Here is a 17,085-nt window from a genome sequence, read left to right as displayed (position 1 = left end):
CGAACGTTATTTCGTTTTCGGACTAACGAACCTTCGGAACAACGAACCTTATTTCGTTATCGGATTAACGAACCTTCGGAACAACGAACCTTATTTCGTTATCGGATTAACGAACCTTCGGAACAACGAACCTTATTTCGTTATCGGATTAACGAACCTTCGGAACATCGAACCTTATTTCGTTTTCGGATTATCGAACCGTCGGAATACCGAACCTTCGGAATAACGCCACAAATGTTCGGATTAACGAACCCTTTTACGTTTTCGGATTAACGAACATCGAGGTATAGGCGATTTACGTGTTTCGGAATTACAAACCTTCGGAATTACGACGTGTAACCCATAATCCATTATAAGTTCACTTGTTTGAAAACCTAAATACTCTATTTTCACTTGAATTTTAACAGAGTAGATGCCGAAGCTACGTGGTAATGTTTTTTAAATACTACGTCCTGTAAAAAAAATGATTTAATACACGATCTTAAGTAGATGTGGACTTCGTAATTGCTATATGTGGTCTGTCAACATCAGAAAAGTTCACTTTTAGTAACAATATTGTCTTTACGTTCTTTCCGACTTGGTTAATTTGATTTTCGTCTTTTTAAGTATTGTATCATTACATACATGTATAATTGTAAATTGTCAACCTGGAAACAAAAGGTAATATAAAATTCGTGACTTAGTTGGCTCGTGTTATTTCTTTCACTGCTCACTTCTTACAAAAGGTGATGTGAAACAATATATCGTCTGTAAAAGTGATAAAGGGGTGAAAATGATTCATTGCCGTGTATGGTAATAATGATACTTTCTTACAAATGGAAAGAGCCAACTAGGTTTCGAACCTAGATGCCCAAGTCACGTGACCTCGAATCTACCAGCGATACACGACACAGTCTTGAAATCAACAACCAATGCCGACCATTGAAAGACACGATTAGAAATAAAAAAAAATATCAATTCGACTTACCCTGTTTCGTTCCAACTAGAGAATGCCTTTGAAAGAGGTCGTCCTCTTCGATCTTCCGGGCGTGATTCCAACAAATAATTTCCAGCCGAAAAGTATTATGACAATGTCGAAAGCGATTTAATTTCTGGTGGTGTGATCAGCACCGATACAACAATGTTTGTAGAAGCCAGACACAAGACAAACAGAACTGGCAGGTCCTCCGAACTCTGGGCTGCAGGATACAAAAAATCTAAGCTCTTGTGAATGTTGGTTAGACTCCTCAGAATGTGTAGCAGCGATCGAGAATGGGAGGATGCTGATGAAGAGATGATAACTGAATTCATGGAAGAAACCCGAATCTTTGAAAATCAGTAGAATTGAGAAATTCCTCACCGATCGCTTCGTCCAATTCTCGCTTCGTTTCGGAGAGGTACAGCGGGATTCTTGCTCGTCTAGCAAGTCTAGTCTTCGAAATCAGACTATATATTCTTGCCAACTAGATTTTGCAAAATGGAGCACTCAAATATAGTGCCACGCTTCAACAAATTATATATCAAGACCAATTATCTCCAAGTACACCTAATGGCGTATCTGCACATAGTGTTTTTATGGATGACGATGATGATCGTGATGATGAACATCATTTGCATTGCGCCATTTATAATTAGTTAAAACATTGAAAGGCGCCTGCTGCCACAATATGCCAGGTATAATTCACACAGTTGCTTGTAAAGCACTACTACCGTCTTTAGTTCAGATACCTCAATTCTTTTGAGTTCAGATTTTGAAGACTTCAATGTTGTTACAATATAGGATTGCATTCACCTGTTAGAGGTCTTTGTGCCACGGGGGACAGAATGCGGGCAGCAACCGTGACATTTGAATGATAACACAATTGTTAAGCTTGCCCGTCGTAGCAACGGTCCAAGTGTTCGGATCGCATTCTTGATTCAAGAGCGTTGTATCTCAGAACGTGTGAATATTAAACTCATTAGCATTTTGTTATTGAATTTGGGTGCACTGAGAAGTAGTTCCTTGGTATCCGATTTTCTCAATCTATGTCCTGTGATTCTGTTATATTATTTGTTTTCATTTCGTATTATATCTGTGAGGCATGATAATTTAAATTAAATCCTATTATATATCTGTTGTCATCTTTTATTGACATCCATTTGTTATAATACATTTATCTCGGGTAAATTGATAGAAAAATATTCAATAATAGGTGATTCTCCATTTCATTTATTTGCTACTCTCCTTACGTCATACCGAGAATAATTTTTTCCGATCAGGGTCTTTAAATAGCAGTATTTGCCCTATTTAATTTTATGCATTTTTTTCGGAGGAGAATGGAGGGGGAGATTATGTTACATGTACTAAACTGAAATGCCATCCACATTTCTTCGTAATTGTAAGCTTGCGTGCACTTTATGGTGATGGTGGTGATGATGATGATGATGATGGTGATGGCAAAGTGATGTCAATGGAATACAAATTGATCATCTAGCAAGCCTAATGAGTAGCTTTCTGAAAGGGGTCTGAATTCAGAAACAATGACGTCCACTGTTCAAAACAATTTAGGCCAACTCTTTTTATCACCCTTCCATCCTCCCTCCTACCTTCCCTTGCGATCTATCTAGTCTATCTCGCTGCTTGTCGATCCATCATTGCATCTTAATTACCCAGTCATCCCCCTACACTCAACCTCCAATGGGCGCTCTCTCTCTCAGAATGGCTGCATCATGACTGTGAAGTAGCCTATTGTGATATGATGAAAATGCAGGTAATCAAGAATACTCAGTATTACAACCAAATCATTCTTTCTTTTTACCTCATGTAATATTTCTCTTTTTTCTAGGTAATACAAATCTATTGTGTTATTAATTACATAATAGGTGGACTCTATTTTATGGAAGGGATGGAAGATGGAAGGGCGTGCATCTATGCGGGTCCCTTACTATGGAATTCCCTCCCACTAGAGATCCGTAATAGCATAATATGTGTCGAAACGTTTAAGGCAAAGCTAAAAATTTACCTCTAGATCACTCCTTTTATCAATGATTTTTGTGTTCCTTTGTTGTTTTGTTTGCTCCCCCTTAACTTGTGCGCCTTGAGCATCTCTAACGAGATGGATATGGCGCCTAATAAATTGCTTTTTTTCTTCTTCTTCTTCTTTTTCTTCTTTTATTCTTCTTCTTGTTATTATTATTGTTATTATTATTATTATTATTGTTATTGTAATTATTATAATGATTATTATTATTATTATCATTATTTATTATAATTATTATTATCATTATTATTTTTACAAAAGCTGTCATTAGTGTTCACTTTCATAACGAGTATTGCACACAAAAAATATGTGATTATTTTGATGAAAAAATTACTTTGGTTCTTGCGTTTCTTTTATTAATTAGTTGTGATAATAAATAACATGAGGTCTGTGCTTTTTAGAGACCATTTCGCCAGCAGTAATGAAAATAAGGAAGTTACGACTTCCAAGGTTTCTTAACGCCTTACGTATAGAAAAAAAGGTTTTTGTTACAGTCACAAATAGCGAAAGAAACACTAGACCGATCAAAACTACTACGTTATTCCTAATGGCCTATTATCGCTCGGTTTGGAGTCGGTTTCGTTGGTGTGACGCAGCCTGTACTACGTGTTTTCAATTGAGAATCTGAGTCTCCCGCCAAAACCATTGTCGACGTGGTGTCTACTCAAATTAACGCAAACGCATCTATCTATTCGACTGAAAACCGCAAAAGATTCGGGTAGAAATCAAGAAATAAAATGAAGAGAATATATCAAGAGGATTAGAAGGGAGTTAAAAATGAAAAAGAAAAGAAATGAAAGGTAATGAAATAAGATCAAACATAACAAAATTTAAGCAGGCTGGTGGTCCTATATAAGTCTAATTTCAAAATTAAGCAAATTAATATCATTATTTGAAGTTTTTTTTCTTTAATTTAGTACAGGTCACAGAATATCTTAGATGGTCGTTATAATCTTAATTCCAAATTGCAAAATGTTCGCCCAATGTGGGGCTCGAACCCACGACCCTGGGATTAAGAGTCCCATGCTCTACCGACTGAGCTAACCGGGCTAGATGATGTGTTATATCGCTTGGCGTCTTCTCAAATATACACTTTAATAAGATCAAATACCTTTCATTCTCTTTTCTTGTTTTCCTTATCACATGTCCTTTCCTTTCCCTCTCATCTTTTTATTTATTACCTTTTTCCTCTCTACTCTTGATCATCATCATTTTATTCTCCTGTTCTTCTCCTTCTCTCTTTCTTCTTCTTCTTTCTTCTTCTTCTTCCTCATCTTCCTTTTCTTCGTCTTCTTCTTCCTCCTCCTCTCCTACTTCTTCTTCTTTTTTCTTCTGTTTTTCTTCTTCCATTTCTGAAGGTGTTTCCTACATTCTCTTATATATTTTCTCCTATCCTCGCCTTTCTCATTCTGCACTCCTCCTTTCTCATCTTAATCATAATCATTTTATTTTCCTTTTCCTCCCATGACTGCTTTTTTTCGTTTTCTCCTGTTTTCTTCGATTATTCACCAGCCGTGTGTAGATTTTTGTTTCTTTGATCGGTGAGCCAGTGTTCAGTATTTATTTACAAATTTTATTTCACACAAACACCGTTCCACAATTACATAGGAATGTGAGATTGCAGAAAAAAAGATAGCTGCATGCAGGTAGGCCTATTAGTTTAACCATGGACCTACTACTCGGACAGAGTATAAGTACATACATGGTTTAATTAACGATGCTTCGGCAATTTATTTTTTAAATGGTTGTAGAGAATCATGCATATTCCAAATTGCAAAATGTTCGCCCAATGTGGGGCTCGAACCCACGACCCTGGGATTAAGAGTCCCATGCTCTACCGACTGAGCTAACCGGGCTAGATGATTTGTTATATCGCTTGTCATCCTCTCAAATATACACTTTAATAAGATCAGATACCTAACATTCTTTTTTCTTGTTTTCCTTATCACCTGTCCTTTCCTTTTTCTTTTTTCTCATCTTCTTATTTTTATTAACCTTTTTCCTCTCTTCTCTTTATCATCATCATTTTTTACTCCTGTTCTTCTCCTTCTCTCTTTCTTTTTCTTTCTTCTTCCATTTCTGAAGGTGTTTCTCACATTCTTTTAAATATTTTCTCCTATGATCATCGGCCTTTCTGATTCTGCGCTTCTCCTTTCTCATCTCAATCATAATTATTTTATTTTCCTTTTCCTCCCATGACTGCTTTGTCTTCGTTTTCTCCTGTCTTTCTTCGATTATTCACCAGCCGTGTGTAGGCTTTTGTTTCTTTAATTGGTGAGCCAGTGTTCAGTATGTATTTACGAACTTGATTTCACACAAACACTGTTCCACAATTACATAGGAATGTGAGATTGCAAAAAAAAGATAGCTGCATGCAGGTAGGCCTATTAGTTTAACCATGGACCTATATACTACTCTAATAGAGTAGTGGGTCCATGATTTCATTAACAATACTTCAGCAATATATATATATTTTTAATACATTTTCTCTTTTAAATCATGGTTGAAGAGAATCATGTACTATATACCAAATTGCAAAACGTTCGCCCAATGTGGGGCTCGAACCCACGACCCTGGGATTAAGAGTCCCATGCTCTACCGACTGAGCTAACCGGGCTAGATGATTTGTTATATGGCTATGTCATTATCTTTCATTAACCCCCAATAATTCCCCATACTTTCACTGCATGAGTTATTCTTACTAATTAGTTCGCCTTGTTTGTGGCATTTAATATTGCATTCCCCAACTTAAACAAACTCCACAAAATGTATGACATACTTTTTAGCAGAAAATCAAATTACGTTCTACTATTTTGGTGTGTTTCATGCTGATCTGTATTATTCATTAAGGCCATCTGCTTATTTTATCACAAATATTCCATTTGTAAATGTTATGTACTCGTTAAGAATGCAATTGATAGATAATACTTTTTAATCATTATATAATATTTTATTTTACGTCTTCATTTTGTGCCCAAGACAACTAAACCTTTCATTAAAAGAAGAAATATATTGAATGAAATGTGGGGATCTGTTATAGCGAAATATGAAAACCCACACAATGTCAACGTTTGGCCTTTAAAACATGAAAAATTGTAGTTAGCATTTATGTTAATCTATGTTCGAAAGTCGATCGATATGTATATAAATCCTTATTGGCCTTTTCAAAATGTAAACTATATTTTGCAGAGGGAGTCGTCAAGGTTTTGCCTACGAATGTAGGCATATCACCTAAATGAAATATTACAGAAATAGACATTGTTTTGCTTCGTATCACGTCTAGATAAATGTTTCAGATCGCATCTTTCTTAAGTAAGAAAAGTTGATTTCTAAATTAACTCTTCAAATACTAGTACAATAGGCCTATGTTAAAAATACTCTTTAACGTATGGCTATAGAATGCTACAAAATGTCATATTTCGTATATTCCAAACAAACCCCAAATACATATTACTCGTGGGTGGTAAAGTTTAGCCTTTTTTAATGGCAAATCTTTCTCTCCCTCAACCTCTCTCTCTCTCTCTCACACACACACACACACACATTTACAAGTTAAACTTTATTTGTTACATTTGTTTTTGGGGGGGGGGGGCTTTATTTCACATTTTCAGGATGTGTTGTAAATGTGTCGAATGTTCTGAAACAGTGAGACCTTTACAGACCTAAATCATGAAAGATGATGTTTTACATAAGGTCACCTACCCTAGTTTAAACAAAATTTCGATTTGGGGGGAAATGTCGCTCTCTGATGATTGCGAACTTTTGGAGCAGGTCGTTAAAGTGATTGAAAGAAAACGTCCGAGCTGAGGGAATAACACCAAAATTAGACCGTTTTCCCGCTCATACTGTTATGACATTAGGAAATGGCAGGGAAAATGTTCAATTTATCGAGAGTGCTTTCAAATTGCATTGTTTCTATAAATAAATCGGAGGATAGGAAAATGGTTAATATAAGAAATAGGGAGCAAAAGTCGTCACCCATATACCTGGGCCATTTTATGAGTGTTTTTGTTTATGACTCAGGGCAAGGCATGATATAAGCGAACTCGAGAGAACATCGTTTACCAAGTACTTCTAGAGGAGATGTTTATAACCGTGTATTATATGGCGGATTTGAATTGATTTCAATGCTGCATGCTAAGAGGTACTATACTCTCGCGATAGTGGACAGAGATGACGAACGAAATGTCACAGAAATATCGTTTTCTAACCCTCTCCTCTCGTTATATGGTCACTCAAGAAGTTATTGTCCTTCAAACTAATTTAGATTTCAGCATTTCATGTTAGAGGTTTCTTTGAAGAGCGTGATCGCGAGGTGTGAGGGTTTATTTCTAGCGACATGCTTAAAAGACAACAGTTTATCCAACAGTTAAATTTGCAGTAGTTTGGTAGATCACGAACATGCTCTAAAGGTGATTTAACTCGTTTCCTTTCAAGCAGCCGATCTCTGAAAAAAAAACGGCGAAAGTTTGGAAAAGGGAACGACTAAAAAGCTGGTTTCAGTATTGAATGTTCTTTGAGAAATATAGATTAAGAAAAAAAATCTATAGCTATCAAGTCAGCTAAGGGAAGATACAGTCGCACAAACAAAACCGACTGATACGTCATGTCATTGGTAATAAAGTATATATTTACTGGGGTCACTTTGTTGGTGTGACGATGACATAAGCAATGGATGTAAAATGCCATGTATGCGTTGGTGGCGTTGGTCATCTGTGTATAACGTTTTGATACACACTCAAAATGTTGGGTAATATACTGTCCACTGTGTTGGGTAATATATGTTGGTAAAAAATATATATATTCCTGGCAATTATTATCCAATTGAGCAAATTCATTACACAATTGGATTTTAACTAATAGTTGTGTGGACAGAATGTTGCCCAGGGTTGGATAAAAGTTGGGCATTTTTGCCCAACTATTTTAAGAGTGCAATTATCTTCTGTTTCTGTAATATGCCTTTGGATTAACTTTTTTCTTCTCCTTTTTTCCAGCCTCATTTTGTCTGTTATTTTTAGGAAGATTGTAATTATAATTATAACTATTAATTCATTAAGAATAATTCATATGACATTTTTATTTCAGTTTACATGAAGTTATATATGAATTATTTGTATATTATTGACATCTTAATGCATATGTAAATATATTTAAGTCACTTATACGGTCTTATTTAGAGGAATCTTCATTAACAAACCAGGCTTTCCAGAAGGTTCCTATTTAATGTTATTATGCTATATTATATTTCGCATTATTTTTTTTTATTGTTTGTTGATTTTGAAGTGAAAAAATAGATTATATCAACATATCAATAATGGATCAAGACGACGCAGAAAAGGCAGAAAATCGTAGAAAAATAATTCACACAACATTTGTTTCGATTTTTTGGGGGGTGATATTTATATAGGCCGCGTCACCTTATAATCAGTAACATATAAATTCCATCTATCCCATTGAGCGCGAAGAGATTTGTGGATCCAACCACTTTACAACATCACTAATTGTTCACGACGATAGACTTTATGATATAAACATAGAGTTATATAGTACGTATTTAACTCTATGGATATAAATCACTCAGGAGTATCAATCTAATCATATCCAATCGACAGCCCAATCTTTCAACCTCCTTCATGATTGAAAAGAAATAAAAATGAAAGAATTGTATACCTCTTCTTCACCACCCTCGATGATCCCTGTCGACAGATGGTCTACCCAGCCAGAGATTCGGGCTAAACGCCAACCATGCGAGACATGAACCGTGTCCTTCGCTCCTCAAATTGAATTCTCAATCCTCTCTTCTAGAAATCATTCGTTCAAGCTGAGAATTCGCAGTTTCTAACAATCATTCCTCACATAAATTATGGCTCGGCTTAGATTAATGTCACTTTAAGTTAATATCTAGGCCTTTATTATTTATTAATCATTATATTATTTTTTTGAGGGTGTTTCGGCAAAATCCATTTCATCTTTTGATATTGATATCTTATGCCAAATTGATATATATTCATTTTTGATATAAATGTTCTGTAATAAAGCTTTAAAAGTCTTAACACATAACTTGCAGTGATTGTCACAGTCGAACAGCCGAATAGTCGAACCTCTTATACGTTATTTCCACAATGACGTACCATCGTTGTGAATGTAGAACTGATTCAAATTAGCATTAACATTACTTTTTTGAAAGAAAACTATTCATTTTGATTAATATAAAAGCTCAAAGGTCGTTGTTCTTTTCGTTGTACTTTCAATTCAAAATACGCCAATGGGGGATTGCCTTCTGCGCCGAGTAAAAAATTAATCCAGAATCAAATATCTGAACCCGAATTGGATTAGAATTCGTTTGATGGAGAGAAAACAGCAATGGTCTTAGGCAATGATAACAGGATTCAATCATCAAATATCATTATCTCAATTACCCCTTGATCGCTGCCAAAGATCAATCTCATTTATGTCTGCTTCTAGAATGAGGTTTATGAAATCCAAGGTACACTCTAAAAAGGTTTACCAAATGTTGGGTCAAATGGGAACATTTCATGTTGGTTGGGTAAAGAGATTTTTTTGGGGTAAATTTTACGCAATGTTGCGTTGAAATTGCCCAATATGGGATAAAAAAACGAATACCAAGCAAACATGCACATTCTCTTTTTACCCAATGCTGGGTAAACTTTACTCAGTGTTTTTTAGAGTGTACTAGGTTTACAAGAGTCATGCTATACTGGTTTGGTGCGGAGATGATTTTGGTTTAAAAATCTATTTAAATTCATTAAGAGCTATTTTGAGATAACACAGAATAATTTAAAACATTGTTTAGGGTGGATGATAATGATTATGATGATGATGATGATTACGACTACAATGGTAATATGATGTTGATGATGACGATGGTGATACACTCTGACACTATTTCTGTAAAAAAACAATATCACATACTCATCCCCATCTCCCCCCCCCCCCCACCCGTATTCATTTTGAGTTTTGATTTCAAGATTATTTTAAACCATAGTTGAAAATTTATTTGATTCGATCTTGTTGAATCTACATTGAATTTTCAGAATGTGCAATTTACGCCCTTGATATGATATTTACATGTATACTAGTATATATATATATATATATATATATATATATAGAGAGAGAGAGAGAGAGAGAGAGGTGGAGGGGTTAACAAAGAAAATCATGAGTACTATTGGTGTGGGGTAGATATTCATGTTTGGTGCACTGAGTAGGGTTGGACATTATTGAAGTCTTCATACTTTTATATGTTTGGGATCGTTTTGCGCATGAGGAATATATCATCTCCATGTAAAAATTTGACACTTTAGATAATCATGAACAATAAATGTGTTAAGATTATTTACCCACATTGCGCTGCACTCAACCCAGGTGAGGTAAAGCTGTCCAAATCCTGCCAAAATCTGAGGTTACTTTAAGGGACATATATCAGACTCTCTAGCGGGCGCACTTTGATTACTTCATCTCGGGTGAGTATGCTTTCGAAGAAGACAGATTTTTTTTCTTCGAAAATCACCATTGTCGGATGTATTCAGAGAACGCTAGATTAAAAACAAAGGTCACTTTACAAATTGAAATACAAAGAGAGGTCATTTGACCGAAGGTGATTCGGAAAGTTTTTAATCTCGTGATTGATAATGGTATTGTTTCCTTGAGGGTATTAATCAGAAAAATTACAAGGAAAACGGGGGATATTGAAATGCTGAAAAAAAAGCAAAAATAAAACACATTAAGAATTTAAGCGAAGTAAAGTTGTAGAAAGCTTGTTTTTGTTTGCCGCGATGTTTCTTTAGCCTGCCCGATGTTAAAGTGGAGTGGAGCGTTGTGGCCCAGTGGATTAGTCTTCGGACTTTGAAACAGAGGGTCGTGGGTTCGAATCCCAGCCTTGGCGTAATTTCCTTCAGCAAAAAACTGATCCACAATGTGCTGCACTCAACCCAGGTGAGGTAAATGGGTACCGGTAGGAAGTGATTCCTTAAGAAGCTGTGTGCGCTATGAACGCCTAGCTTAGCCGGGTAATATAGGAGCGCCTTGAGCACCTAACAAGGTGGATATGTGCGCAATATAAATATCCTATATTATTATTATTATTATTGAAGTATCTGCTAATGTCGATGGAATGACACAAACGAGAGTTTCAGTCATTTTTAGAATGACAAATTTTGTTTCAATAATATTCCATCTTTTCCCCAAAACTATTTTTTTAATGATTTTCTTCTCTTTCTTGTTCTTATTGACCCTATTTATCACCTTGGGTGTTATAGAGCACCAACCTCTTTCACCACCAGTATAGTGGAACTATTTGAGATATAGAAAGACAAAATAAACAGGTTTTGAAAAGAATTTATTGTAATATTGTTTTGTTTATTTGTTTGTTATTATGTTTATGTCTATGTCTTCATCACAAGACAACATAGCATGCTAGTAAGCGTTTTTAATAAGAACTTCACATAGTTTACAGAGGTTTCTTACAGCATTAAGTTTCACCGCCATTTTCCGAGCATTATTTAATACAATATTATACATTTTTTTCATCCAGGGTCGTATTAGCATTTTAAATGCAAATGTAATACTTTAACGGATGACTAAATCTGATTATGATTACTGCAAATGCATAGTACATTTTAATAAAATCTCGGGAAACATTTTTTTGGTGGGGTCTTTTTATTTTTACCCTTCCTTATACATTATTTTCTTAGCAGCATCTTTATTTGTCCTTTTTCCTCTTTTTTTCCCGGGAATTTCTCGCCACATTGCTGTCTGTTCGTTGTCACATTCTGTCTTTCTCCTTTCTTTAATCTGTCAATAATCTCCGCCTTCATCCCTGTCATCACTTTCATAATCGGCATGTCAAGTAAGTAATGAGAGGGCTGGAGCGCATCCTCCCTTAATAGAACGCAGTACACCAAGCATCACTTCATCTCTGGTACGTTACGACAACAATGCTCATCTTTCTCATTAATCATACATCGTGACGTCACAATCAGAACAGGAGCGATTGCTTCGGTTGACATGTTTCATCAAAATTTTGGAATCATGAACTGGGTCGAGTACTGTGATGGTTGAATAAAAAAAAAGACCGATGAGTCTTAAAAGGATGCTGGGTTTTGAAATTGTTTCTGTTATTGAAATGGAATCAATGGAAACAGAAATTACAAATATCAAAAATAATTCACGAATTATTCATTAAGCTGCATTAATATATATTTTTTTTAAATATCTTTGATGTACTCTTCTGTAGGTATTGACATTTTTATTTTATTTTATCTGTGCGGTGTGCGGGGCTGGTTTTGCTTCATTTGAAAACCATATAAGAGCTAATTCATACTTGATATCTTGTTAATAGAAAGTTTAACAGAGAGAGAGAGAGAGAAGGGGGAGGGTGTAAAAGAAAGAAAGGGAGAGAAAGGAGAAGGGAAGAAGGGAAGAGTGAAGATAAAGAATGTATAGACCAAAGGGTAGGGGAGATCGAAGAGAGAGGGGGAAAATGACAGAGACAGAGATCGTGAGACAGAGAGAGAGAGAGAGAGAGAGAGAGAGGAGAAAGAAGTGGAAACTGGCTTTAAACCAGTATAAAGCAACATTTCCAGATAACTCTTTCGACTCTTCTCGATACATCTAAATATAGATGTATATAGCACTGCCTTCACGCCCGTCATGCCCGTGAGCGCATGGAATAAATAAACTCTTGGGTAAGGTTTATAATCAGAACCAACATGCCATGGTAATGTTTCTATCTCTCAGTCTCAATCATGAATTGGTGCAAATGATTTATAACAATCACAACGAAACATACAATGTGATGGTCTCGGCGTTTGCACATATCACGGCTCCACATGGTCCCTAGAGACTATAAATTTAATATTACATATGACATTTGTAATCATGACAATGAACAAAATTTCTATACATGTAAAATAAAAAAAATTATGTATGCCCAAGGGAGGAAAGAGATAATTCTAAAGGGGGGGGGGCATGGTGTTGTGTTTTGCTGTTTGTTTTTGTTTTGCTGTTAAGGGGGCTCATATGAATGCACATTTCCTGTGCCCTCCAAGTCGTCATGTATGATGTATGATAATATTCAAATGAATGAAATGAATTACTGACTAGATAAAAAAAATCATATTAACTAAAGAAAAAAATATAAATAAATGAATTTAAAAACAGATGAAATATCCCAACCGAACTGAAAATCATGACATAAGTGAACGGGATAAGGGACATTTTGAAAGTTTGTTTGATATAGAATAATGAAAGGGAACACGAAAATGAAAATGAAAAGAAAATGAAATGAAATAAAAGGAAATGAAAGGAAGATAAAGGGTCATGCTATAGTCCCGCCGACCAAAAATGCCAACACAAATTAGATGTTATTACTAAAGACATTGTGGTCGGTTTGGAGATCCTACCCCTAACCCACCCCCTCCCCAAAAACACCAATAGTTATAGAAGGTATTAAATCAATAAAGTACTTGATGGGGACTCATGGTGGCGTCATCAGGTTATTTGTCTGGTACACCTTTGGAATCGGTTGTAAAATAAGAAAGTTTTATGACATCTTAAAGTTTTGCTTAATTTAGCAAAAATGGTTATATGGACATCCTGGTCGGTAAGCAAATTAGAATACTGGTGACGTCATCCACTTATTATTTCTTTTGTATTTTATTGTAAATATTCTCATTTTCTCCTCATTGTCATTGAAACTTCAATCAATTCTTCCCTGAACATGTGGAATTAGCGTAGTTTAATATTATATTGTTTAGTCAAGTTGGTCCTTATTGTCAAATGTACAAAAATGAAATATTTTTTATTTCACACAATAAAAAACACAAAAGCAACAGTGAGTGAAGGACACCATCGACTATCTCATCTGCATGTCACTGAACTGTGCACATCACTGTTTCGTGAAAAAAGGAAACTTCAAAATGCTATGACTTTCTTATTAAACATCCGATTTTGATGAAATTTTGTTATGCTAGTTTGATTTTTCTCCATTTATTCAAATCGACATTTGTTGGGGGGATCTGACCTTTGAATAAGTCAAAATCAGGCAAATCAATAAAAAAAATTATTCTCAATCAGCTATCAATCAACAATCAATCAAATTAATCAGGGAATATTCCAAATCCATGTCGAAAATAATCAATTACCACCCAATCAATCAATCAATCAATCAATTAATCAATAAGTCAGTCAGCCAGTCAGTCAGCCAGCCAGCCAGTCAGTCAATCAATCAATCAATCAATCAATCATTCATTTTTCATTCATTCATTCATTTATTTCCATTTCTGGTAAAAAAACATTCAAATACAATCAAATATTTACAAAAAGAAAACATATGAATATCAATACCAAGAATATGGGGGAGCCAGCAGAGGCCATTGGCCTTTCAAAGGCTGGGCTCCAAAGCCATATTGAAATATACATAATATAGAGAGAGAAAGGGTGGTACATTTATGTCTGAATTGTGATGGGTAAATTATATATTACTTAAGATTCCTTCATGAGATGCATTTTATACTTTCGTTTAAATGAGGCAATAGATGGGGACATTTTTATATTATCAGGTATTGCATTCCAAGTAATTACTCCAGAATATTTTACAGATTTACGTGAAGTTTGATATTTCAACAGAGGAATATACATGTTATTAGCATGTCTTGTATTAAGTGTATGGACGTCCTTTGTCATTTTAAACATATCATAAAAAATATGGGGAAGCAAGTTTTTATTATACATGTACATAAATGATCCAACTTGCAGTTCATGTATTTGAAATATAGTTAGCATATTAAATTTTCTAAAAAGAGGTCCAGATGGAGTTCTCGGATGAGAGTTTGTAATTGCACGTAGTGCTCTTTTTTGTAGAACATACAATTTATTTAGAAGAATTTTAGCACAATGCCCCCACGTTACAATACAGTAAGACAGATGGGGAAGGATAATAGCATTATATATATTAATCAATATTTTCAAAGGAACAAAGTGTCTTATTTTGTATAATATACCAATTGCATACGAGATCTTTCGCAGGATGACATTAATATGTGGAGTCCAAGTAAGATTTTCATCAATTGTCACTCCAAGAAATGTGGTGTTTGGTACCTGTTGTATATTAAAATTATTGATTGTAACATCGCAGATTTGTTCAAAGAGTTTTTTATTTTTTGGTTTGAATATCATATAATTAGTTTTTTGAGAATTAACCAGTAATTTATTAGCCAAAAACCACATCTCCAATTTTGGTAGTTCCAAAGTAATTATATTAGATATTTCATGGGCATTTTTACCAGATACAAAAAGGTTTGTGTCATCTGCGAATATGATTGGACGAAAGTTTGGGGTTACATATTGCATATCATTAACATATAATAAAAAAAATAACGGGCCTAAAATGGATCCTTGCGGAACTCCTGCATTAAGTGTTAGCAATCTAGAATTAATACCATCTATGCATACAAATTGTTTTCTATTATATAAATAACTCTGTATCCATGCTAAAGAAATTCCTCTAAACCCATAAAATTGCAACTTCCGTAATAAAATATGGTGATTTATTGAGTCGAACGCTTTCGACAAATCTAGAAATATTCCAAGACCAATATTCTTATTTTCAAAAGCTGTATTAATATAATTAACAAATTCGAGTAGGGCCATAGATGTAGAATGGCCAGAACGAAAACCGAACTGTCTAGTGTATAAAATATTATATTTAGATATATAAGATATTATCGATCAATCAATCAATATATCTACTACACAATCAATCAATCTACCATACATCCAATCAATCTACCATACAATCAATCAATCAATCAGTCAATCAATCAACCAATCGATCACCCAATCAATCAATCAATCAATCAATCACCCAATCAATCAATCAATCAATCAGACTAACAGTCAATCTTATAAATGTTAAGTCAACCATGATACAATGTCAACAAAATCAGAAAGGCCATTTGCTCAAACGAACCACCAGTGCCACCGTAACACAAAGGTTGATCGTTAATTTGAAAGAGCAATCCTGATTGGTTCCTAGTCAGTCTACTGAGCAAAATACGCATACAACGATGATCTTGATAGGCCAATTCATTTAGCGATCAGTCACTAACCTTTGTGTTACGGGGCCGTTGCAGAAAGAGTTGTAATCAAACGCAACTCCAAAATAATCAATCACAGCTTGACTTTCAGCCAATCAGAGGAGCGCATTTTGGATTTTTGCTTGTTTGTTTTCTGTTGAGTTCGAATGCAACTCTTCCTGCTCCCACGTCCCTGTCCAATCGACTGAAAGAATCATTCACAAATCAGGAAAGCTGAAAGACAAATCGATGTTAATTTGTTCATGATTATTTTATATACATAAAATGAACTCCTTAAATAAAACATTTCTGTACAATAAATAACGATGGAATTTATGTACATGATATATAACATGTTTGCCCGACCCAATATGATCCAGAAATCATTCGTTACGCATCATTCATGTTTTCTTAAATATATATGAAGATGTAATTTAAAAAAATACTAATGGTTCAAGAGGTTTGTGTAGTAAAGTAAAGAAAAATTGCCATGATACATGATTAATTGAAGAACGAATGAATTTACATTTCCTTTTTTCTTAGTAATGTTTCTTTTCAAGATAAGCTCTGTTTGAATATTTGTTTTATCATATATGTTTTTTATTTAATGAAATTTTAACATATTTCATATTTTCATATTCTACCCTTTGACCTCCATTCGTAACTAACCCCCCCCCCCCCCCCCTCGAAAAAAATCCTCATTGGTCACATTATACACAACCATTGGATATTTTATACTACACACGTCAAAATAATGCTGAAATGGGAATAAATTCTTATTGTAGAACAATATCATAATTACAATCTTGACAGTATAGGAGTACTGGTGGAAGTATAACATGTGAAAGATGATTCTATTAACACATAAATCATTGACAGATTCACGGAATCTATATTTAAATGCTGTGCAAGGTTGCCGTCTTCTTGGACTTAGATTCACAACTGCGTACGTGTTAAATATTTCTAAGTTTCTTTTCCATTTGATTAGC

The 17,085-nt window shown here is 34.7% G+C and overlaps 3 non-coding genes across 3 annotated transcripts; all 3 read right to left on the bottom strand.

Annotated features, from left to right (window-relative positions):
• Positions 1 to 3,976: 3,976 nt before the first annotated feature.
• Positions 3,977 to 4,049, bottom strand: TRNAK-CUU. The gene has a single exon. It is a non-coding gene; the product is annotated as a tRNA-Lys (tRNA).
• A 733-nt stretch (positions 4,050 to 4,782) lies between these two features.
• On the bottom strand, positions 4,783 to 4,855 carry TRNAK-CUU. Its single transcript has one exon. It is a non-coding gene; the product is annotated as a tRNA-Lys (tRNA).
• Positions 4,856 to 5,543: 688 nt separating this feature from the next.
• Positions 5,544 to 5,616, bottom strand: TRNAK-CUU. The gene has a single exon. It is a non-coding gene; the product is annotated as a tRNA-Lys (tRNA).
• Between the last annotated feature and the right edge of the window lie 11,469 nt (positions 5,617 to 17,085).

This window comes from Lytechinus variegatus, chromosome 4, assembly GCF_018143015.1.
Source record: "Lytechinus variegatus isolate NC3 chromosome 4, Lvar_3.0, whole genome shotgun sequence".
In the NCBI taxonomy this organism is placed as follows: domain Eukaryota; kingdom Metazoa; phylum Echinodermata; class Echinoidea; order Temnopleuroida; family Toxopneustidae; genus Lytechinus; species Lytechinus variegatus.
This window is presented reverse-complemented; position numbering and strand designations above follow the sequence as displayed.